General features: G+C 45.7%; 1 protein-coding gene and 1 pseudogene across 1 annotated transcript in view; one reads left to right on the top strand and one right to left on the bottom strand.

Annotated features, from left to right (window-relative positions):
- LOC124720509 (procollagen-lysine,2-oxoglutarate 5-dioxygenase) overlaps nucleotides 1-24,172 on the top strand; it is a 438,909-nt gene that overhangs the window by 20,096 nt on the left and 394,641 nt on the right. The gene's annotated exons all lie outside the window — the stretch shown is intronic.
- On the bottom strand, nucleotides 19,444-19,561 carry LOC124720631 (annotated as a pseudogene).

The raw sequence follows: 24,172 nt of genomic DNA, 5'->3' as shown, positions 1-24,172 counted from the left end.
AGGCCCATATCACTGACCTCAATTAGCAGTAGGATTTTGGAGCGTATACTGTTCTCGAACATTATGAATCACCTTGAGGAAAATGACTTTTTGATACATAACCAAGACGGATTCGCAAAATATCGTTCTTGTGCAACATACCTAGCTACACTACTGGCCATTAACATTGCCACACCACGAAGATGACGTGCTACAGACGCCAAATTTAACCGACAGGAAGAAGATGATGTGATATGCAAATGATTAGCTTTTCAGAGCATTCACACAAGGTTGGCGCCGGTGGCGACACCTACAACGTGCTGACATGAGGAAAGTTTTCAACCGATTTCTCATACACAAACAGCAGTACCGGCGTTGCCTGGTGAAACGTTGTTGTGTAAGGAGGAGAAATGCGTACCATGTTCTTAAATCATTCTTAGTCTTAGAAGGAAAAACACCTAAATTTCTGACAACCCTATTCCAGAATGCCGGCCGCTGTGGCCGAGCGCTTCTAGGCGCTTCAGTCCGAAACCCTCCGCTGCTACGGTCGCAGGTTCGAATCCTGCCACGGGCATGGATGTGTGTGATGTTATTAGGTTAGTTAGGTTTAAGTAGTTTCTAAGTCTAGGGGACTGATGACCTGAAATGTTACTAAGTCCCATAGTGCTTAAATCCATTTGAGCCATCTTACAGAATCCGTTAACGGAAGGATAACAGTGGTCTTGCATAGTCGGTTGAGCGTGTTTCAGAGAGAAATACTTAAACTTGAGAAAGCAGACAGCAGTGTTATAGAAGTAGCTGCTATTTTGGAATATACTGGCAGAATCATAGAACGTCGTAAAGAAGAACGTTTTATTCCACTCAAAGTGACATCTCTCTTGCAGAACAGCGAGGTTGCATTAACTAGTGAAATTCAAAAATTTCATGTTCATCTGGAACAGTTTTATGAAACGTGTACAACTTATTTAGTAAAATGGTCAACAAATCTCAACGAGTTTTTAAATGGATGTTGCTGGACGCAGAACTAGAGGGGAGCAATGTGATAAGGACAATAATATTTGTACAAGATAGAGGATCGTCAGTAAATGATAGTTTATTGTTTCACCAGTTTTCTTTACTGAAGCAGTTCACTGAATCAGAAATCAACAAAAATAGCGATAACTGGAGTAGTAAATCGTGTCAGGAGAAATGGACCTATTTCTTTCGACAGATTGGATGCGAAGAACAGTATTGTCAGTTGCTGAATCTCTGTGAATTCGTCTTCAGTATTCCAGGGCATAAGGAACGAGTATTTTCTCTCATTAATGTGCAGTTCATGCAAACAGATTACAAGTACCAACGGGCGAAGCAATAATGAAATGTGTTTTTAATTAGCTCTAAATTTTATGAATACATCATACAGCGGAAAGACTTCAGATGAATATGAAGCGTGAGATAACAAATTATGTGAACTTTGCACTTCAACGTAGAATGTTTCAGTAGACAATTTTTTATTTCAAAATAAAAAATTCTCGAGTTACCAGTGTTTCAAAAGTGGTTCAAATGGCTCTGAGGACTATGGGACTTACCACCTTAACTAACCTAAGGACATCACACACACCCATGCCCGAGGCAGGATTCGAACCTGCGACCGTAGCGGTCGCGCGGTTCCAGACTAAAGCGCCTAGAACCGCTCGGCCACTTCGGCCGGCGAGTTACCAGTATTAAAATTGTAAAATGTTATTACCATTTCAACGCCCTCCCTTGGGTTTTATTAAATTAATTACAGCATAAAAGTGTTCGTTTATTTATATATTTTACTGAATCAATTGAATACAGCAGTAATTTGCAAATATTTCACTTTTTTAACGTCAGTAAAAGTGTCCCGGTTTATTATTCACAAATTATGGCCGTTTTTAGCTACTTTTAGAGAAACGACCCGTTTGCTAGCAACAAATTTTGGCAACCCTATGCCTTGACGCAATGGTAACACCGGTTCCCGTCTGATCACCGAAGTTAAGCACTGTCGGGCTGGGCTAGCATTTGGATGGGTGACCGTCCGGTCTGCCGAGCGCTGTAGGCAAGCGGGGTGCACTCAGCCCTTGTGAGGCAAACTGAGGAGCTACTTGACTGAGAAGTAGAGAGGCTCAGGTCTCGTAAAGTGACATACGGCCGGGAGGGCGGTGTGCTGACCACATGCCCCTCCATATCCGCATCCAGTGACGCCTGTGATCGGAGAATGACACGGCGGCCGGTCGGTACCGTTGGGCCTTTCAAGGCCTGTTCGGACGGAGTTTAGTTTTAGTTTAAGGCCTGGCCAGACAGAATCCGGCCTGCCGCTGAGACGGACGGCGCAGCGGCGGGCCGGGCCAGTCAGCGGCCGGGACGCCACACAGGCAACGGCCGACCGCAGCGACCCTTGATGCGTCAGCTGTTACACTGTGGAAAGGGCCGAACCCCATTATTAAGCTTAAAGTGCAGAAATGAGTAAGCTCGCACTAGCGATACGAAATGGCACCAAGAAGAGGAGATGTTGGGTGCACGACATTAATAGCAAGAGAGAGAGCTTAGGAGAATACCATCGTCTGTGTATTGATCTAGAGTCTGACGTAGATAGGTTCTTCAAATATTTTCGTATGTCGCGAGAATGTTTCCGGTCTAAGGCGCTGCAGCCATGGACTATGCGACTGGTCCCGGCGAAGGTTCGAGTCTTCCCTCTGGCATGGGTGAGTGTGTTTGTCCTTAGGATAATTTAGGTTAAGTAGTGTGTACGCTTCGGGACTGATGACACTTGCAGTTAAGTCCCATAAGATTTCACACACATTTGAAAATTTTTGAGAATGTTTCGAGGAACTGCATCGCCTGATAAAAAGGTAGCACCGAGGAGTGCACAACGAACCGGAGAAAGCCAATTGATACAAGGCAGAGACTAGTCATTTGTTTGAGGTAAGTTTTACCATTTGTGGCCTCTTTGTGCTTCAAACACAAGTCGTATAATTTATTTCATTTCAGTTTTGCAGTATTATATGAAAGGTTTGACGGAAGAAAGTGCTATCCCACTACGTAGTTACGAGTGGAGTGATAAATTTATCTGCAGTGTTTACGAATGCAGCAAACGATAGTAACATCTAGCATCCGTATGTCGCGCTAGAGAGAACTTTCTACTTAATAGATTGTTTTGTTCCATTGTATTCATAACATTGTCATTGAATTTAAACAAACATATCTTTGGTCGTTAACTTATCTATTCGTTCTATCGGCATAATTTATCTTAATCTTTTCCAGATACCCTGACTACGGGCCATAGCTTTTTCTTTTCGGTTAGGACGTTCAACAGTCTCAGAAATTGTGGAACAAGTGTGCCGGGCGATATGGACTGTTCTACAACCCAAGTATTTACCTACTCCTACAACAGAGATGTGGAAGAAATCTGAAGAAGGATTTCTAGAACTTTGGGGGTTTCCGAACTGCCTTGGAAGCATAGACGGAAAAGATGGTTCAAATGCCCGAAGGATAGTGGATCCCAGTTCTGTTGTAAACCATTCTTTTCGCTGCTTCTCCTGGCGATCGTTGATCCATACTACAAGTTTACAATAGTTGATATTGGAAATTATGGACGTCACAGAGACAACACTATTTCTGAGAATTGAGCTTTCTATCATGAGTATATCGATGGCAAAAGTATTCTACCTCCAAATCAGGATCGCGTGTATCATACAAAAAGTTGTGTTCCCTCACCTCCTCTATAAGTCTTTCTGTGTCCATGATGCATGCACTACGAGCTGAAAGACAAAAAACGCCTTACGCCGCTGCTTCCAGCGTGACCGCAGAGCGGTTGAGTGCGCCAACAGAGGCAGGCAGCCGCTCCGGCTTGCGGCGAATCTGTAATCTGTGACAACCCGGCGGCGGCCGGTGCGGCAGGCCGCATGCAGGTGCGTCAAAGCTGCACTCTGTGTGACCGCCGCCTTACAGTAACGAGCGATTCAACAGTGCGGCCTGCCTGCTGCGGTTCAAGGCCACAGGCCGGACGGCCAGGCCGCATTCTGTCTGGCCAGGCCTTAAGGCATACGGCACGTATGTCTCAACGTGGTATGCGCGACCGCAGCGCGCTCCAGCGGCAGTTTGCGTCTACAGGTTGAGCGACTGGGTTATCAAGTAAGCGGAATTTCCGCTAAATTTGTCAGCGGGTGAAATTTTGCATTTAGCGGTCAACAGATTTTTTTTAACGGATTTGTGGATTGATGTCTGCAACAATATTTTTCCGTTCGATTAAGTCTTTCCGTTATACAATTTGAAATTATATTGAGCGTGAAAAATCCTAAACTGGTAACAATATGGTTCCAGCTAACTATTAATAATCAGATTTTGATAGTGTTTCCCCTGCCTAAACAGAACAGAACAATCCTTTCCAGTCTTAGTTCTTTGCTTTTAGCATTGCAGTTACAAGTTACCGTGGGCGGAAGTCGGTACAGTGCATAGTGTTGAATTGTTTATGGTGCAGTTAATCGCGTTGTAATAAGTGATTTTCTTTACTTTTTTATTAGTTGTCTCAACAAAATGTCGAAGCAAAAGGACAGAAAGTACATCCAAAAGTTTAGAAAAGATTGGCGTAGCAGCAAAGAATTGAAAGGCTGGTTTCTTGAGTTCCCCGCCGCTCCTTCTAGTGTGCGATGTCGATTTTGCAAGTGCAATTTACATTCGCGTCTGCCGGATTTACTGAATTATTCAAAAAGCGAGAAGCACGTAAAAGCTGCGCCACGCTTTTCTTCACAGCGGGAGTTTAGATGCACATGTACTTAGGCAGTCCAATGAAGTTTCTGTTGCAGAAGCTGCATGATGTTTATTTGTGGCTAACCATTCCGCAATAATATCTGTGAATCACCTCTGCAGCCTTTCAGAAAGGTGTTCTATAGATGCTGACCATGTCTCTCAGATGCGTTTTCATAGAAGCAAGTGTATTGGTGTGATTCAAAACATTCTTTACCCACATTTCAAGGCCAGTCTGAAAAAAGACAAGGAGATGGATATTTCAGTGTACTTTTGGATGAATCTACAGACATTAGCGTCAGTAAATTGTGAACTGCGTGTGTGATATACTTTTCTGAGGCCCAAGGTCGCATTGTTTCCACATTCTTGGAAATGACAGAGTTAGAGGAAGACAACACAGTGGCAGTAACCAGTGGTTTGAAATATTTGCTTAATGAGTACAGCTTGAACATTCATTTAATATACTGTTTGGATACTGACAATGCAGCAGTTACGGTAGGCATTAATAATGGTGTGTATCAGAATTTTAAAAGAGAAGTTCCTCAACTTGTCTTAATTCCTGGTGTCTGCATTCCTTGCAGTTGGTGGTATCTTCTGCCGCAGCTGAAACTTTGTCCCGGAATTTGGAATTTTTGTTGTCAAAAACACATTCTTGGTTTCCCAAGTCTTCATCTCGTCAAATTAGCTATAGAAAGTTATTCAGTGCAATAAATGACGGAGCTAATCCGTTGAAAATAGTTCAGAAGTGCAATACACGTTGGCTATCTATTTTAGAGGCTGTTTTCGTGTTTTGTCTAGGTGGCCTGAACTAAAAACCCACTTTCAGAGAGAAGTGCTGTGCTGCCCAAGTCCTCCATAATATATACAGTGATGACGTAAATAAAATTTATCTTACTTTTATGAAGCCTTATTTGAAAGAATGTCAGCTGGTAAACAAGGAATTTCACTCAAATAAGTAATTTCTGACCAATCACGGCTCCTAAACGACGTAGTTTTACTAATCAGTGGGCTCGTAAGGAGAATTGTTGCACCAGGGTATTGAGGGGATCTTTCAACAGTCGCCAAAAATATGCTTAGGTCATGAAGTCGAAGGATATGAATACTTCCAACAAAATTTCATCTGAGGTTGAGAATGCCATAAGGAAAAGAAGTCAACATTTTCGTGTTTGCCTTGCTTCTGAGCTGCAACGCCGCTCGTCCCAAAATATAAAAGTGTTGCAAAAAGTGTCCTTAATTGCTCCAAGAGAATGCTTGAGAGTGATAAAAGAACCAGTAGTATCGCTGGCGAACAAAATGGGCTTGTCAGACGGTACAGTAACAAAAATTGATTTTCCGCTGTCCAAGCTCACTACTGTCCAATGGAAACAAATCAAATAACATGCGGCGTTCTGGGATGAAATTAGGTCATACAGAGATGCAAGCGGCCTAAATCCTTTCAGAGACCTGTCAGATCTGGCTATTATGCTTTTGGTTTTACCGTGGTCCAATGCAGAGATGGAATGGGCCTTTAGCCAATTACACTACTGGCCATTAATATTTGTACACCACAAAGATGACGTGCTACAGACGCGAAATTTAACCAACAGGAAGAAGATGCTGTGATATGCAAATGATTAGCTTTTGAGAGCATTCACTCAAGGTTGGCGCCGGTGGCGACACCTACAACGTGCTGACATGAGGAAAGTTTCCAACCGATTTCTCATACACAAACAGCAGTTGACCGACGTTGCCTGGTGAAACGTTGTTGTGATACCTCGTGTAAGGAGGAGAAATGCGTACCATCACGTTTCCGACTTTGATAAAGGTTGGATTGTAGCCCATCGCGATTGCGGTTTATCGTACCGCCACATTGCCGCTCGCGTTGGTCGAGATCAAATGACTATTGGCAGAATATGGAATCCGTGGGTTCAGGAGGGTAATACGAAACGCCGTGCTGGATCCAACGGCCTCGTATCTCTAGCAGTCGAGATCACAGGCATCTTATCCGCATGGCTGTAACGGATCGTGCAGCCACGTCTTGATCCCTGAGTCAACAGAGGGGGATGTTTGCAAACAACAACCATCTGCACGAACAGTTCGACGACGTTTGCAGCAGCACGGACTATCAGCTCGGAGACCGTGGCTGCGGTTACCCTTGACGCTGAATCACAGACAGGAGCGCCTGCGATGGTGTACTCGACGACGAACCTGGGTGCACGAATGGCAAAATGTCATTTTTTCGGATGAATCCAGGTTCCGTTTACAGCACTTTGAACAGTGGACGTTACATTTCAGATGTGTTACGACCCGTGGCTCTACCCTTCATTCGATCCCTGCGAAACCCTACATTTCAGCAGGATAATGCACGACCGCATGTTGCAGGTCCTGTACGGGCCTTTCTGGATACAGAAAATGTTCGACTGCTGCCCTGGCCAGTACATTCTCCAGATCTCTCACCAACTGAAAACGTCTGCTCAGTGGTGGCCGAGCAACTGGCTCGTCACAATACGCCAGTCACTACTCTTGATCAACTATGGTATCGTGTTGAAGTGCATGGGCAGCTGTACCTGTACACGCCATCCGAGCTCTGTTTGACTCAATGCTGAGGCGTATCAAGGCCGTTATTACGGTCAAAGGTGGTTGTTCTGGGTACTGATTTCTCAGGATCTATGCACCCAAATTGCGTGAAAATGTAATCACATGTCAGTTCTAGTATAATATATTTGTCCATTGAATACCCATTTATTATCTGCATTTCGTCTTGGTGTAGCAATTTTAATGGCCAGTAGTCAAAATTTGTTTAAAACGTCTCTCCGGAACAGGGTAATTACTATTATGGTGAACGCCATTACAATAAGAGCTGGTCTTAGTCGTGTTGGTAAGTTCTGTGACGATTATGAGCTGCCGGAGAATGTTCTCCAAGAAATCGCCACCATGAGAGCGGACAACCTACTGCAGGGTGAGGAGGAAATTGAAATACTGTGGCTTGAACTACATTAATGTGGTGAGTGGAACCTGAACTTGGTTAGCTTCCTTTTACTAGTAGTAGTAGTATGCCATGAGGATGACAAAAAATTTCTTTGTACGTAATCAGTGCATTGAAATTTTGTTGTTAGGAGGGTAAATAACAATAATAAGCATTTAGAGGAATTTTCACTTCAGTTTAGCGGAATAAATTTTTCTGTGTTGGCAACGCTACACACGAACTACGCAATAGGCCTACACACGAGTTCTCGAAATGGACGAGCGTAAACTAGCTGCGATAGCTTTTAACCCGTCCTCACACGGGCCGCGGCAGCTGACGTGGGCACCGAGCCCAAAAACAACCGCACACACAGCAAGGTGACACCCCGAGCAGCGGTCAACGGCATTTAACACAGTTTATTATATGTAATTACTGGTCACCTTGGTTTAACATAAATTTAAGTGACAGTAAATAACAGAAAACGGAACCATTCCATTTAAAAAGAGTTACAGTTATAGTGTTAATTATAAAATAATAACAAATGTTCCGTAGTCAACTCTTAAAATCCGTAAAAGTATATTACATTATGTGCCATAATATAAAGTAAAACAATCTGTGACACACAAGAAATGGTGTCGTCTTGTATTATGATATATCTATTCGTACATTTCCGTAGAAAACATTTGAGTCAATTTACTAAAACGGCTAATATGGAAGGACTACAAAGCCCTCTACTCCTTGTGCTGAGGACGCCGTTGCCATGGATTATAAAACGTATATCAGGTGCCCTCTAGTCTGTTCCGTTTACTGTCACTTAAATTTATGTTAAACCATGGTGACTAGTAATTACATATAATAAACTGTATTAAATGCAGTTGATCGCCGCTGGGGGTGTTGCCGTCTATTCACGTGACCTCAGCACGCTATTTAAGCCCATACGAAGGGTTAGTCTCTCATAGTTTCCTGCCGTTATGTAGACGAGAGTGACACCACCAGCACTCGACCAATGGGTAACATATTTTGAAGTTACGTAATTTTAGCTGTTGTATAATGGAGTCTTTCTGACGGATATCTATAGTTTCACAGTGTAAACGCCCAGAAGATGACCCCTACGTCGGGTTGAAACCGGTTTTGGGTATTATAATAATAATAAATGCGATTAAGATTGTTTTCGAATAATCGAATGCCTGGATGATTCTTTTGAAAGGACACGGCCGACTTCTTTCCCCGTCCTTTCCTAATCCGTATGAGACCGTTGATCTCGATGTGTGGTCTGTTCCCCCAACAACAACCCAATCCAACAGCCGCACGGGAGACAGCACCCGCGTTTATATTGGACGTGCTGGTCCATTGGACGTGGTGGTTAATGTTGTAATGTCTCTTGGCAGCGGTCTCTCCACGATATTTTCAGAAATTTTATAAATTACACTCCTGGAAATGGAAAAAAGAACACATTGACACCGGTGTGTCAGACCCACCATACTTGCTCCGGACACTGCGAGAGGGCTGTATAAGCAATGATCACACGCACGGCACAGCGGACACACCAGGAACCGCGGTGTTGGCCGTCGAATGGCGCTAGCTGCGCAGCATTTGTGCACCGCCGCCGTCAGTGGCAGCCAGTTTGCCGTGGCATACGGAGCTCCATCGCAGTCTTTAACACTGGAAGCATGCCGCGACAGCGTGGACGTGAACCGTATGTGCAGTTGACGGACTTTGAGCGAGGGCGTATAGTGGGCATGCGGGAGGCCGGGTGGACGTACCGCCGAATTGCTCAACACGTGGGGCGTGAGGTCTCCACAGTACCTCGATGTTGTCGCCAGTGGTCGGCGGAAGGTGCACGTGCCCGTCGACCTGGGACCGGACCGCAGCGACGCACGGATGCACGCCAAGACCGTAGGATCCTACGCAGTGCCGTAGGGGACCGCACCGCCACTTCCCAGCAAATTAGGGACACTGTTGCTCCTGGGGTATCGGCGAGGACCATTCGCAACCGTCTCCATGAAGCTGGGCTACGGTCCCGCACACCGTTAGGCCGTCTTCCGCTCACGCCCCAACATCGTGAAGCCCGCCTCCTGTGGTGTCGCGACAGGCGTGAATGGAGGGACGAATGGAGACGTGTCGTCTTCAGCGATGAGAGTCGCTTCTGCCTTGGTGCCAATGATGGTCGTATGCGTGTTTGGCGCCGTGCAGGTGAGCGCCACAATCAGGACTGCATACGACCGAGGCACACAGGGCCAACACCTGGCATCATGGTGTGGGGAGCGATCTCCTACACTGGCCGTACGCCACTGGTGATCGTCGAGGGGACACTGAATAGTGCACGGTACATCCAAACCGTCATCGAACCCATCGTTCTACCATTCCTAGACCGGCAAGGGAACTTGCTGTTCCAACAGGACAATGCACGTCCGCATGTATCCCGTGCCACCCAACGTGCTCTAGAAGGTGTAAGTCAACTACCCTGGCCAGCAAGATCTCCGGATCTGTCCCCCATTGAGCATGTTTGGGACTGGATGAAGCGTCGTCTCACGCGGTCTGCACGTCCAGTACGAACGCTGGTCCAACTGAGGCGCCAGGTGGAAATGGCATGGCAAGCCGTTCCACAGGACTACATCCAGCATCTCTACGATCGTCTCCATGGGAGAATAGCAGCCTGCATTGCTGCGAAAGGTGGATATACACTGTACTAGTGCCGACATTGTGCATGCTCTGTTGCCTGTGTCTATGTGCCTGTGGTTCTGTCAGTGTGATCATGTGATGTATCTGACCCCAGGAATGTGTCAATAAAGTTTCCCCTTCCTGGGACAATGAATTCACGGTGTTCTTATTTCAATTTCCAGGAGTGTGTATAACTCAGTACATATCTCGAAATATCTCTTCTTATCTTACCGATTATCAATGCAAAGTAGTTTCAAGCCCATTTATTCCTTGGAGCGTCCATTTACTCCATGGAATAGCTTCTCTGCTATCTATGTCTTCTCTTAGGAAAAAGAATAGGGGACTTCTTGCCGATTAGTCGTGAAAGAAGGATGTATATGTATGTATTGTTGAGCTAGTCGCCATCTTGATGAGATTCTGTATGAGAAGGAATTTAATACATGAACTAAACTAAAAGTGAGTGTGTTCGCGTATTATTTAACGGATTATTATTATTGACAGTGTCTGCTTACTACGCTGTGTTGCACGGGATCAGTGGGGAACGTCTGATTTACACTGGACGAACCTGCCGTTTTGTATGCTCAAGATATCCAGTTACTTCAAATAAATAGGCTAACACGGTCTTACCAGCAGATCTCCGGTCTTCCCCATGTGATCACCGAAAGTTAATAATTATTACAAATGTTTCCAGGAGATCGACTGACAATTTTCGTCGCACCGAGACTTCGAAATTGCTTCACTGCCTTATGGAATTTAAGTTAAGCTCAATTTAATCAGGATAGAACAGTATTGAACTGTGTGAATGTGATAAGCCTGCTTTGTCAATGAAAATTCCCTTAATATACGCATGTTTTTTACTGTCCTGATCAGTGAAGCTAAATCAAGCCGGTGTGAGAGAGGTTCTTTTAAATTTTAGAAATATTAAAATGTGATTTGATTTTCTGTGGTGTTTTACAGCGACTGCATCACACCGTAAACAGTGTGATGCAGTTGAGCGGGCGTAAAATTGCAACGTTAGCTTTATTTGAAACGCACACCTCTGGGCACTTCTGCGCTCTGCGCCGCCAGTGATTCACTATGTGCGCTGTGGAAGGTCGGTATATGTTTGTGAAACACCCTGTAGATGCCTCTTGTGCCACAGTGGAGCAGAGAATCATCTGCTCCCTCTTCTGTTTGTGGAACCACAATCACACGAAAAAGTATTGGCACAATTACATTTTAGTGGTTGTGGGTTAAAAGAAACATATATTTCAGAACAGAACCCAGACACGTGCCACCTTACATTACATGGGTTACAAATATGTCCAGGTCACCTGTCCGTAAAGTAACATATAGTATTACGAAAATAAACATCGCTCTTCCGCATCCAAAATAGTATTGGCACACGCGTTTGAATCGGACGGTGTGTTCGTTTTCTTCATTGATGTTCACCTTCTAATGACTAATGTGCGCATCTACAACAGCACGTAAACGCCTAGGAATGCTTTGTATTAAATTCCGGATGATATCAGGGGTAATTTTCGACCATTCCTCCAGGAGCACTTTCTCCAAGTCGTTTTTACCGGACGGACGCCTTTTTCTGACGTGTGTCAAGATGAGTCCACAGGTTCTCAATGGGGTTCAAATCAGGGCTCTGAGGTGGTGGTAGAACCCTTATGGGGGCATTGTGCAGTAACCACTACCGGGCTTTACATCTACACTCCGCAAGCCACCCAACGGTGTGTGGCGGAGGGCACTTTACGTGCCACTGTCATTACCTCCATTTCCTGTTCCAGTCGCGTACGGTTCGCGGGAAGAACGACTGCCGGAAAGTCTCCGTGCGCTCTCGAGTCTCTCTAATTTTACATTTGTGAGCTCCTCGGGAGGTATAAGAAGGGGGAAGCAATATATTCGATACCTCATCCAGAAACGCACCCTCTCGAAACCTGGACAGCAAGCTACCCCGCCATGCAGAGCGCCTCTCTTGCAGAGTCTGCCACTCGAGTTTGCTCAACATCTCCGTAACGCTCTCACGCTTACCAAATAACCCTGTGAAGAAACCCGCCGCTCTTCTTTGGATCTTCTCTATCTCCTCTGTCAACCCGACCTGGTACGGATCCCACACTGTTGAGCAATACTCGAGTATAGGTCGAACGAGTGTTTTGTAAGCCACCTCCTTTGTTGAATGACTACATTTTCTAAGGACTCTCCCAATGAATCTCAACCTGGCACCCGCCTTACCAACAGTTAATTTTGTATGATCATTCCACTTCAAATCGTTCCGTATGCATACTCCCAGATATTTTACAGAAGTAACTGCTACCAGTGTTTGTTCCGCTATCATATAATCGTACAATAAAGGATCCTGCTTTTTATGTATTCGCAATACATTACATTTGTCTATGTTAAGGGTCAGTTGCCACTTCCTGCACCAAGTGCCTATCCGCTGCAGTTCCTCCTGCATTTCGCTGCAATTTACTAAGCTGCAACTTCTCTGTATACTACAGCATCATCCGCGAAAATCAGCACGGAACTTCCGACACTATCTACTAGGTCATTTATATATATTATGAAAAGCAATGGTCCCATAACACTCCCCTGTGACACGCCAGAGGTTACTTTAACGTCTGTAGACGTCTCTCCATTGAGAACAACATGCTGTGTTCTGTTTGCTAAAAACTCTGCAATCCAGCCACACAGCTGATCTGATATTCCGTATCCTCTTACTTTGTTTATCAGGCGACAATGCGGAACTGTATCGAACGCCTTCCGGAAGTCAAGGAAAATGGCATCTACTTGGGAGTTTTCCTGGCGGTATGTTTCGGGTCGTTGTCTTGTTGGAAATGAGACACCCCCAGTAAGGCCCAATGTCTGTGCACTAGCGTGTAAATTACCTCGCAACACGTCAATGTATCTCATACGATCCATTGTACAGTGGATAACAGCTAGATTTCCCAACGCCGGACGCCGCCATGCACCCCCAGACCATGGCTCTGAGCACTATTGGACTTAACATCTTAGGTCATCAGTACCCTAGAACTTAGAACTACTTAAACCTAACTAACCTAAGGACATCACACACACCCATGCCCGAGGCAGGATTCGAACCTGCGACCGTAGCAGTCTCACCTCCAGACCATGATACCGCTCCCACCGTGTTTGACTGTGAGATGCATGTGTTTGATGTCGAGGTGCGTATTCGGATTGCGCCAGACTTTCTTTCTTGCATCAAATCCGAACACATTGAACTACGATTCGTCGCCAAATATCACAGTGTTCCAAAACTTCATCGGCTTGCTGATGTAGTCCTTGGCCAACTGCAGGCGCTTCTGCCGGTTAATTTCCAATATGTATGGCTTTTTACTGGCAGAACGTCCATGCATGTCAGCCTCGTTCAACACATTTCGTATAGTTTGAACACTAACCGTCTTGTCGGACGTTGTCTGAACAACCTCAGTAATAGTTGCTGCACTTGTAGCAGGTTCCTTCCGAGCAAGTGCGATGATACGGCGACGCCGTCGGGTTGTAAGCACTTTTGGACATTGAGAACGACACTTATTCACTGTTGTTCGAGTCTCTTTATATTTATGAATTATGGCTCGTACCGTGGTGTAGCTAACAGACACCTCTGCTCCGATTTGTCGACAGCTTCTCCCTTGTGAATGGAGCAGTACCACTCTCTCACGCAACGCCACTGAACGTTGCTTCTTCTTCGTGCCCATGCTACCACTATCGCGCAACATACTAAGCGACTGGGCCATCAACAACACGCAGTCTCTCTTGCGTCTCCGGTACCTGAAAACCCAGCAATATACCGAGAAGCCACGCTTTGTGCCAATAATTTTTGTGTGCAGAGGACATACATGTTTGCCCTTAACACTGCATTTCTTTGTTAATGGAAGGCACTGCGAGCAGAATTTTAATGTCTGGTATGTGAGGTAGCACGTACATGTGCTGTGTACCAGAAGGTACGGCGTTTGTAACCAGCAACGATAAATACGCACGTGTGCCGATACTTTTTGGTGCCATTGTAAATAGGAGGAGAGTGCATGACCACAATCCAGCTTCCTAACTCCCTTCGCTCTTCTGCCGTCCTCTCGCACCCGCTCCGCCCTGTTACACATCCTTAACACGACTTTACTGCACTTACACGTGCTGTACACATTTCATATTTGCTCTTAACTTACTTAATTTAACAGTAAACAGCAATTTTATGCCACTAAAACGCTATTTTTAATAATGTGCAGTTTTCGTATCACCTGCAACGCGGAAACTATTAGGTCGGAGATTTGCTCCGCCCGGGGACTGGGTGTTTATGTTGTCCTCATTATTTCATCACTCGGGAATGTGGTTAGACTGGGCAGTGACAAGATTGGGAATTTGTACGGGCGCCGATAACCACGCAGATGAACACCCCACAAATCAAATATCATCATCATCATCATATTGCACCGTTTTCGGGCTTTACCGACTGCTCTGATTGTAACTACTTCTTTAGATGCGCCGCGGCCCCTGGTGCTCTGTCGGCTGCGTCTCTTTGCTCGCTGCACATGTGGTGGGCGCAGCTAGAGCAGGCACACACGCGCGGAGATTCTGGCCCCGTTTGACGGAAGCTGCGCCGGCTGGTGACGTCACGCGCCGCGTGGCACTTGTCGCCTGGCCGCTTCGGGCAGTCCTCGCTCCGTGCGTGACCTTATCACCTCTCCCCCTCCCCACGTTCTCCATCATCCGCTACTCTCTCTCTCTCTCTCTCTCTCTCTCTCTCTCTCTCTCTCTGCCTCTTGATCGCTGACTGCACACGCGCTCGTCTGTGTGTCACCACATGGTGTTTCACAAGTTTATTCCACTAGCGTTACCGGGTGTCCCAAAAGCAGTGCTAAAGAGATACGTCCACTATAGAAACCCCGAAATAAACGAACTAGTTATTTATTTAACGAGTGGAAATATCAAGCATTCGAAGTGCCATTTTTTTACAAAACAAATTTTCAGTGCTGTTGTGTTCGCGGTACCCTGGCGCGTGATTGTAAACTTGCTCCAAGTGGCACATCGTTCAAATATACAGGGTGGTCCATTGATAGTGACCGGGCCAAATATCTCAAGAAATAAGCGTCAAACGAAACTTGTGTAGCATGAAGGGGGAAACCAGATGGCGCTATGGTTGGCCCGCTAGATGGCGCTGCCATAGGTCAAACGGGTATCAACTACGTGTTTTTTTTAGTAGGAACCCCCATTTTTTATTACATATTCGTGTAGTACGTAAAGAAATATGAATGTTTTAGTTGGACCACTTTTTTCGCTTTGTGATAGATAGCGCTGTAATAGTCACAAACATATGGCTCACAATTTTAGACGAACAGTTGGTGACAGGTAGGTTTTTTTTAACTTAAAATACAGGACGTAGGTACGTTTGAACATTTTATTTCGGTTGTTTCGATGTAATACATGTACCTTTGTGAACTTATTTCCGAGAACGCATGCTGTTACATGCATTGACAATGCGCTGACGCGTTACCGCTGTTGGTGAATGACGCTTCGTTGCTAAATAGAACGCGTGCAAAAAATCTGTCATCGTTCCGTAATTTCTCTTGTGCCCAGTGGCAGAACTGTACATGACGTTCAAAGTCGTTGCTATGCAATTCCTGGTGCATAGAAATATGGTACGGGTTGCAGGTCGTGGTTGACGTTTCGCATGTGCCTGCACACTTCCTGTTTCCTTAAATGACGTAACTCTGCGGCGAACGGTCCGGACACTTGGATGATGTCGTCCAGGATACCGAGCAGCATACATAGCTACTCAATGGCCCTTGAATATCCAATGGCACGTGGGACCCTATCTCCATGCTGCGACAGTAGGTTCAAATGGTTCAAATGGCTCTGAGCACTATGGGACTTAACATCTGAGGTCATCAGTCCCCTAGAACTTAGAACTACTGAAACCTAACTAACCTAAGGACATCACATACATCCATGCCCGAGGCAGGTTCGTAGCGGTCTCCCGGTTCCAGACTGAAGCGCCTAGAACCCCTCGGCCGATTTGGGCATTTTGATCAGAATAGCCATACATCAACACGATATCGACCTTTTCCGCAATTGGTAAACGGTCCATTTTAACACGGGTAATGAACCACGAAAGAAATACCGTCCGCACTGGCGGAATGTTACCTGATACCACGTACACGTTTGTGACTATTACAGCGCCATCTATCACAAAGCGAAAAAAGTGGTGCAACTAAAACATTCATATTTCTGTACGCACTACACAAATATGTAATAAAAATGGGAGGTACTATTTTTAAAAAACCGCAGTTGATATCCGTCTGACCTATGGCAGCGCCATCTAGCGGGCCAACCATAGCGCCATCTGGTTTCCCCCTTCAAGCTAGACGAGTTTCGTTCTTCGTAGTTTTTTCGTGTGATGCTTAGTTCGTGACATATTTGGCCCGATCACTATCAATGGACCACCCTGTATAGCAATGTTCGCCGCACGGCGGCGGCTTGGTACCGCCGGCTCCTACACCAGACACGTGCTCTGCTGCAGGACAACAAATTGCGTCGCATGGATGTGCTCCTCAGAACACGTTATGTCAAGACCCATCTTGTCTCCAAAGTTAACTATTTTGCGCATGTTCTTCCCTTGACGATTTCGATCGCCGACAGATGTCACGCAGCATATGGACACTTCGTGTCCGCAGCTCGTGGTCGTGCGGCAGCGTTCTCGTTCCGGCTCCCGGGTTCCCGTGTTCGATTCCCGGCGGGGTCAGGGATTTTCTCTGCCTCGTGAAGACTGGGTGTTGTGTGATGTCCTTAGGTTAGTTAGGTTTAAGTAGTTCTAAGTTCTAGGGGACTGATGACCATAGATGTAAGTCCCATAGTGCTCAGAGCCATTTTTTTTTTTTGGACATTTCGTAGGCGCCGGCCTTGTTTTTAAAGTCCGATACGCCACCCTGACACTGCCGCAGCGGGCGGGCGGTATCGGTTTAATTCATGTCTATAAGCGCGCGCGATCGCTTTTTCTCAACACTACGCGTCGCACGTGGACCTCTGCCCACACCACTCAGACGTGGCTGAAGTGGCACCACAGTCTCTGCATCTCCCGGTTTCTCTAGGAGACATTTCACCGGCGCTCGCCCGCATCAGACAGTTCTTGACTGACCTCAGCTGCTTACGATCCGATATTCCGACGACACGGATGCCTAGCACGAAAGACTATTGTCGCCTTTGTCAACAGCAGCAACCTATCAATACGGTCACCCACAGACATCCTGAAGTTGCCTGGAACACGGTGTGGCGAGCGGTACACACGCGTTTTCTACCTACTACGGCGCGTCCATTGTGGTACGTGGTTGTGAATGGGACATCTGACAGACGACCCCTTGTGTCCGACATGCTCAGACGTTGATTCGAATGCACACAGCCTGACTTGTGCCGCGACCAGCGAGTGCTGGCTACTGACGCAACGCATGCTGGCGTTACTCTTCCATGATGTTCTTAAGTAATAGAACCCAGTACGTTGTCCTCGATGGTGAGTGTTCAGCGTAGGTGAGGGTATCATCTGGAGTGCCCCATGGAAGTGTGGTAGGTCCGCTGTTGTTTTCTATCTCCATAAATGATCTTTTGGATAGGGTGGATAGCAATGTGCTATGATGCTGTGGTGTACGGATAGGTGTCGTTGACTGACTGTAGGAGTATACAAGATGACTTGGACATGATTTGTGATTGCTGTAAAGAATGGCAGTTAACTCTAAATATAGATAAATGTAAATTAATGCAGATGAATAAGAAAAAGAATCCCGTAATGTTTGAATACTCCATTAGTAGTGTAGCGCTTGACACAGTCACGTCGATTAAATATTTGGGCATAACATTGCAGAGCGATATGAAGTGAGACAAGCATGTAATGGCAGTTGTGCGGAAGGCGGATGGTTGTCTTCGGTTCATCGGTAGAATTTTTGGAAGATGTGTAAAGGAGACCGCTTATAAAACACTAATACGACCTATTCTTGAGTACTGCTCGAGCGTTTGGGATCCCTATCAGGTCGGATTGAGGGAGGACATAAAAGCAATTCAGAGGCCGGCTGCTAGATTTGTTACTGTTAGGTTTGATCATCACGCGAGTGTTACGGAAATGCTTCAGGAACTCGGAGTCTCTGGAGAAAAGGAGGCGTTCTTTTCGTGAATCGCTACTGAGGAAATTTAGAGACTCAGCATTTGAGGCTGACAGCAGTACAATTTTATTGCCGCCAACTTATATTTCGCGGAAAGACCACAAAGATAAGATAAGAGAGATTAGGGCTCGTACAGAGGCATATAGGCAGTCATTTTTCCCTCGTTTTGTTTGGGAGTGGAGCAGGGAGAGAAGATGCTAGTTGTGGTACGAGGTATCCTCCGTCACGCACCGTATGGTGGATTGCGGAGTATGTATGTAGATGTAGATGCATTGCGCCCCGACGGTGTATGCTTTCCATCGACCAAGACGAACGCGTTAACTGGCTAAAGGGCATGACCCTTTACTACATATTTTTGCGATGCTCTCAAGGCACACTCGAGTTCTGGTCCCTACTGATGACGACACATGCAGCTTTTAGCCGCCGCCCGAAGTACAGAACTCGTTTCGCAAATTATTTAGGTTCATTATTTGCTGATCCTCCTGCTCACTGGGGCGTTCCGGGTATGAGACGCTGAAAATGAAGAAGAATCCTCGAGCAGATTGACCCTACCAAGAGACGAGAAGACGACTCGGACGCTCGGCTACGACAGTTGTAGTATCTTTTTCGTAATGAAACATAAATCATAAATTCAATACAAAATAAAAAAACTCTCCTTCAACCCTAGAACACGTTGCTTGGTCATGGCGGCGGGATGGCCAGGCCTCGGGTGTCGACCTCTGCCCTATCCGCCGTCCTGCTCCTGCAGCGGTTCCTTTGAAAGAAAAATCACTCGGTCTTCAGGCCACGAGTGGCCTACCGGGACCATCCGACCGCCGTGTCACCCTCAGTGGAGGCTGCGGTTTGGAGGGGCGTGGGGTCAGCACACCGCTCTCCCGGCCATTGTGATGGTATTCTTGACCGAAGCCGCTACTATTCGGTCGAGTAGCACCTCGATTGGCATCACGAGGCTGAGTGCACCCCGAGAAATGGCAACAGCGCATGGCGGCCTGGATGGTCACCCACCCAAGTGCCGGCCACGCCCGACAGCGCTTATCTTCGGTGATCTCACGGGAACCGGTGTATCCACTGCGGCAAGGCCGTTGCCCCTTTGGAAGAAAGAAAGAAAAAAGATAGAGCACTTGCCCGCGAAAGGTAAATGTCCCGAGTTCGAGTCTCGGTCCGGCACACAGTTTTAATCTTCCAGGAAGTTTCAAATCAGCGCACACTCCGCTGCGGAGTGAAAATCTCATTCTAGTATATTTACAATCTGCAGCCGGTATTTTTATAGACTGGTACATCGATATTTTATTCTGTCGATATATCGATACTTTCTCCGATACATTGGCATTAACGACATTCTTTTAAGGGGAGCCGGAGGTGGTCAAATCCAAAAAAATTACGTTTTTTTTTTTTTTTTTTTTTTTTTTTTTTTTTTTTTTTTTTTTCTGCCGATAATTAATTGCAACATTCCTCTTCAATGTAAACTTTGAATTAACATCTACTCGCACTAGAAGTGGAGTTATTACCATTTTCCCCCACGCCTGCAGAGGAAATGGGCGGCCGCTGAATGCATCTAACACCCTCTCGTGACTTCCTGGCGAACTGCTTGGGATTTTCTCGGCCTGTTGCGCATACAGCGCCTTATGTTACGCATACAGCGAGTGTGCAAGGGTTGGCTACATTGTTTTCTGCGACAAATATTACCCGTATTTCCTTACAGCTTACTCCTATTTTCCCAGAATTTCGAACATCTTGCTGCATTTAATATTGTCGTACACTTTTGTTCTGGTTACGATGCCACGTTTTAGTAGCCGTGTATATAAGAAGAGGAAGAACGTAGGGAAATGAAAATTAACACTAATAGCAAGTTGTGATAGTACAATGAATAAGAGCGCGGAAGATCGTCTCTTTGCTGTTTACCGATTCGAATTAGTTCAGTGTTGCGGCTGTTGTTGGTAGTATTATACGTCTTGTGTAAGCGGGTTTGTAACACAGCCATTTGGCAATATGTTCAGTAGTTTCATTTCAGTTTAATTATAAAGCAATTATTTGTAAAAAAATTGGGGTCATTAATAAAAAAAATAATTGGAAGGAAACTAGAAAAGATACTCCAAAATCCCTCTGTCATAACTGCAATACTTAACCACTCTATATGAAAAAAAAAAAAATTCAAATTTTTATATTTGGTAGTTTATTCATAAATGTTCCTCAAACTTAGTGATTTTAACATGGGCAGAATAGGCACCTCCGGCTCCCCTTAAGTATCTATACATCGGATTCCTGACACTTCAAAATATGAACAGTCCTACGCCAAATCACAGCCGTTTGCAAGTTAGTGATGCAAAGCTCATTCGGGGGCATGGGGCAGGTCTGTTTTGTTTTCTGAGGAAACTGGTTCTGCCCCAGTGCCAGTGATGGCCGAATGTTGGTTAGAAGGAGGCTAGTTGACCTGCTACAAGTGACACGAGTGCACGCTAGGCACACTGGGCCTACACATAAAGTTACGCTGTGGGGTGCGGCTTTGTTTGACAGCAGGAGTACCCTCGGGGTAATCCCTTGCACAACGAGTGCAAAATTGCACGACAGTCTGGTGATTCGATGTGTTGTGCTCCAATTCATGAATAGCATTCTATGGTGTGTTTCCCTACTGGATAACTCTCGCCCACATACCGCTCTTGTAACCCAACATACTCTACAGAGTGTCAACATGTTGTCTAGACATTATCGATAACCAGATCTGTCTTCAATTATGAGACATCATCAGATAACTCCAGCGTCACCCACAAACAGCATCAGCCGTCCCTGAGTTGATCCACCAAGTGAGCAGGCATTGAACTCCATCCCACAAACTGACATCCAACACCTGCCGTTTAGTATGAGGGTCACTCCAAAAGAAATGGACACTATTTTTGTAAAAATACAGTTTTCATTCTGCATGTGTGAGAGTTTTACAGTGTGTAGATACATCCTTCCCGCTTGTTTTCAAACTTGGTTCAACCTGTTCCCGTAAGTGGCGCCGTCACAGCATTTCTTCAAGATGGCTGCTACACTTGACGTTCGTCAGAAGCAACGTGCTGTCATAGATTTCCTGTGCTGTGGAAACGAGACAGTGGGAAACATCCACAAGAGGTTGAAAAAGGTGTACAGAGATGCTGCTGTCGATCGCAGTACAGTTAGTCGGTGGGCGAGTAGGTTACGTGACGAAAGCGGGCACGCCAGTATTGAGGATTGTTCAAATGGCTCTGAGCACTATGGGACTCAACTGCTGAAGTCATAACTCCCCTAGAACTTAGAACTACTTAAACCTAACTAACCTAAGGACATCACACACATCCATGCCCGAGGCAGGATTCGAACCTGCGACCGTACCGGTCGTGCGGTTCCAGACTGTAGCGCCTTTAACCGCTCGGCCACTCCGGCCGGCATTGAGGATTATCCTCGCAGCAGCAGGCCTCGTACTGCACACACTTCAGTCCAGACTGTAGCGCCTTTAACCGCTCGGCCACTCCGGCCGACATTGAGGCTTGTCCTCGCAGCAGCAGGCCTCGTACTGCACACACTCCAGACAATGTGCAGAGAGTTAACGAATTGGTGACTGCTGACAGACGCGTCACAGTGAACGAATTGTCACGCTACGTTGGAATAGGGGAAGGAAGTGTTTGCAGAATACTGAAAAAAAATGTTTGTGCCAGGTGGGTTCCCAGGATGTTGACAGTGGTTCACAAGGAAACAAGAAAAACGGTGTGCAGCGAACGTTTGGAACAGTACGGGAGTGGCGGGGATGAATTTCTTGGAAGAATTGTGACAGGTGATGAAAAGTGGCTCCATCATCTTACACCAGAGACGAAGAGGCTATCAATGGAGTGGCATCATGCAAATTCACCCAAGGAAAAAAAAAATTCAAAACCACACCTTCTGCTGGAGAAGTTATGGCTACGGTGTTTTTAGATTCCTATGGACATCGTGCTAAGTGGAACCACCGTAAATTCTGATGCATACGTGACGACACTTCAAGCTCGACTGAGTCGTGTTCGACCACATCGGCAAAAGCAGGGTGTTTTGCTGTTGCACGACAATGCACGGCCACATGTCAGTCAAAAAAACCGTGGAAGTAATCACAAAACTCGGATGGACAGCACTGAAACACCCGCCTTACAGTCCTGACCTGGCTCCGTGTGACTATCATCTCTTTGGGAAACTGAAAGACTCTCTCCGTGGAACAAGGTTTGAAGATGATGACTCGCTTGTGCACGCTGCCAAACAGTGGTTCCAACAGATTGGTTCAGAATTTTACCATACAGGCGCTGGTTTCAAGATGGCGTAAGGCAGTTGAGAGGGGTGTAAATTATGTGGAGAAATGAAAATATTGTTCCTAAAGGATGTATCTACACACTGTAAAACTTTCAAACATATAGAATAAAAGATGAATTTTTAAATTTTTTTTGGCAGTGGCTTATCTCAAGCTTACATTAACCATTGATGTTACAGTATTAATCGCATAAATATTTTACCTAGACAAATTCCTGAAATTCCATTATTCTACATTAATTATTTTTTGGTGTTGCGATTTTTTTCTGTCAGTGTAGTTTTGAATGCGTTCTTGGCTATAAAAAATTTCTGTAAAGATGACAGTTACGAACAACTAAAATTTAAATCGCATAGAAAATGTGGCGAAGACGAACCAAAGGCTGCGTTTTGTTGGTAGAATACCTAGAAAATGCAACAGATCTACTGAAGAGACTGTCTGTACCACGCTTGTCCGTCCTGTTATGGGGTACTGCTGCGCAGTGTGGGAGCCTTATGAGATAGGATTGACGGACTGCATCGAAACAGTTCGAGAAAGGGCAGCTCGTCTTCTATTGTTAATGGTCAAGATCCACTTCTCGCAGTAAACAGATAACTTGCTTAAATCATTTTGTACTTAATTTTGATCTTCTGTTGATTAAAGTAGACGATAAACGGCGTATCATCTGCGAAGAATCGAAGAAAGCTGCTGAGATTGTTTGCGAGACTATTTTTAAAGAGCGTTGGTCGTATTGGAAGTCATTCGCCGCTGCAGCTGTGTGTGATGATTTTGTTTATCGGCGCAGCGCGGGCGAGGCGATCTACGATCTATTCGTTGCTGCTGGTGCAGGCAATTTGGCGCCCAGCCGAGTGGATTTCTGGGTTATAGGGAGCAAGCGAGATGGAGACGAGATTGAGTTAATAGAAGGCTAGACAGACTCAGATTCGATAAAATTAGCGCCGTAATTAGAAGTTGGGGCCCGCGGAGAAAAGTGAGGAATTTTACGGAATGGAGTGGGTAAAAGGAAAACCGAAAGGTCATCTCAGTCCCTAGGCGGTGAGAAATATTGCTGTTAATGTTTGACTAACGAAGAGAACACGGCAAGTGTCATATTTCGATTCCCCAGAACACGAGCCAGATAAAGCGACCATGTGCCTCCGCTTAACCGCAGATCGTTTATGAGAAAATGCCCGTCAAAGTTTTTGACCTAATTTAAATGAACTATGTGATCAAAAGTATCCGGACACCCTCAGAAACATACGTTTTTCATATTAGGTGCATTGTACAGCCGCCTACTGCCAGGTATTCCATATCAGCGACTTCAGTACTCAATAGACATCGCCAGAGAGCAGAATGGGGAACACCGTGGAACTCACGGACCAAACGTGGTCAGGTGATGAGGTGTCACTTGTGTCATACGTCTATACGCGA

The sequence above is a fragment of the Schistocerca piceifrons genome, chromosome 11 (assembly GCF_021461385.2).
Source record: "Schistocerca piceifrons isolate TAMUIC-IGC-003096 chromosome 11, iqSchPice1.1, whole genome shotgun sequence".
NCBI lineage: Eukaryota > Metazoa > Arthropoda > Insecta > Orthoptera > Acrididae > Schistocerca > Schistocerca piceifrons.
The sequence above is the reverse complement of the archived record's forward strand: the minus strand, read 5'-3'. Positions and strand labels throughout refer to the sequence as shown.